Source organism: Frankliniella occidentalis, unplaced genomic scaffold (assembly GCF_000697945.3).
Source record: "Frankliniella occidentalis isolate FOCC.00 unplaced genomic scaffold, Focc_3.1 Scaffold169, whole genome shotgun sequence".
NCBI classification, from domain to species: Eukaryota; Metazoa; Arthropoda; class Insecta; order Thysanoptera; family Thripidae; genus Frankliniella; species Frankliniella occidentalis.
This window is the reverse complement of record NW_026267295.1, coordinates 306,542-308,700: the sequence shown is the minus strand read 5'-3', so window position 1 is coordinate 308,700 and position 2,159 is coordinate 306,542.

The window sequence follows — 2,159 nt, the reverse complement described above, 5'->3', positions numbered from 1 at the left end:
GGGCGAGTCGGGGCGTGCTCCACGCCACACTCGCGGGGCGCAGGAGCACGGCCTGCGGCGGGGGCACGGCACGGGCGGCTGGCAGTCTCGAGGCAGCAACAGCAACCCGCCGTTATTGGGGCACCCGGACAATCCCCGTTGATCCGAGAGACGGCCGGCTGTGGGCGGCCGACTCACCACCGGTCACCTCTGCCGGGCAGCCCCCGATCCGCTGACCGGTGACGGGCCGCCGCCCTCGCCCTCCCCGTCGTTAGGGGTGACTCGTCTCTCTCCGCGCGGCAGTCGCGGGCCGGTCAGGACGTCATGCTCCTCCTGATTTCCTTCGTGTCGTTCCTTCCGGCCGATCGCTGGTGCGGGCACGTAATTGCTTTCCCCGGCCGTGTTTGCAAACACGACAAGATCAATACGGCGGGAATAACGTTCGGGCAACTCTGCGCCGGTATGATTTCCCTCCAGAAGGGCCCCGTCGTCGTCGTCCATCCGCCCCGCCCCCTTGATTCCACCACTCCGACTTCCGGGAAGTGGCCGAATTTATTCAGGCCTGATAGCGCCCCCTATCGATAGGCTCGTGCTCGAGCTTTGGCCTTCGCGTCGTAGCGGTCCTTTGTCTACAACACCTCGTCCGCCCCCTTCCGCCCCGCCGCCCGTAGCCATGCACGCTTATCCAAAGCGCCCACAGCGACGCGTGACGGTGGCTGACGCCTTCAGATGATCGGAAATGGCCCCCCCAGTTCGCTTGGCTGGCCGCCACTCACCTCCTCGCTGATCCGGTGAAGCGAGAGAGCTGGCTCACTTCGAAACAAAAGAGCGCGTGGGTATGAGGAGAAACCGCTCTCGCAAACCACACAATGGAGCTCCGATGAACGAATGTTGTACACCTGCAGGTGTGTGAAAATCGAGAGGGGTTTTACTCCAAGAAAACGTGTACTGAGATCTCTGTATCACACTGTATTACGCGGTATTACGCCGGTATACATGGAAAAAATTACCATTTTAAAGCATATTTTGTTATTTTTCGGTATTACATTGTGCGTAATACCGTGTAATACCCAGGTCAGGTGTACAGGGTATTACGGGGGTGTGAGTTACCATCTGCAGGTGTGTGAAAATTTTGTCGCACACCTGCAGGCGTGTGAGTTTATTTCACTCACCTGCAGGTGTGCCACATTCGTACACTTTGGTTTCCAGAGCAGTGCGACGCGCAAGCGTAAGTACGCGTATATTGTGTAATATGCTGCACTTGTGCTACCCCCGCGCTGTTCCGGCCGCCTGATGACGCGGTTCACGCCTGGACGCCTCGGGAGCAATTAGCCCCCGAAACAGCACGAAACACCAGAGTGATGTAACCCGCGCAGACTCCACGTCACACCGCGCTTTTGAGGCGCCGTGTCGCTGACGGTGGTGCCGACGGCGGGTCGGACACGGCGGGGGGCCGACGGCCAACATGTTGCGACCGACATGTTGTGGCCGACACGTTGTGGCCGACACGGCGGGGCGGGGCCGACAACGCCGGGGCTGGCTTTCACTGGACGGCCGGGCCCCTGCAAACAGACGGGTAGGCCACCCGATGTGCGCACCAGCTAGCGGGTGGCCTACTCCCGATCGACAGGGGCTCTTAGAATACTGCTGCCAGGCTAGAGCCCCGTCAGGCTAGCGCTAGCTCGGTAACACACCTTTCTTTAAATCGGGCATTCCTTCGCCAATTTAGGAAAAGAAATTTGTGACTTACTTCAGGTAAGTCAAGGATATTGTAACGTAGAAAAACGGTTATTAGCGCTAATATCTAGATCTAGATCAAAGAACTCGAGAATGATGTACCAATTGAGACTAAAACAAACTTACAATAAAATCAGAAATTTCGGTGATTTGTACTGGAAATAAAATGTCAATGTGAGCAGTGCTGCAAGATTGACAGAGCTGCTAGCTGCTATAGGAGCCGGCCCTGACTCCCCTGTCGTGGGTTGCGGCCTAAATCACTTTCGTTGCGACAACTCTGTCGAGAATGCGGTCCCCCAAAGAATGTGAGCAAACGCCCTTGCTTCATTTTTTTCACCATCAGTGGTAAAATTTTCATGCTGTTCCAAGCCATGTTTACGCACTCCTGGGATTGCCTACACCGCCACAGCTGCGCCCGCAGGGCGTGTGGGTGGAGGTGGGGC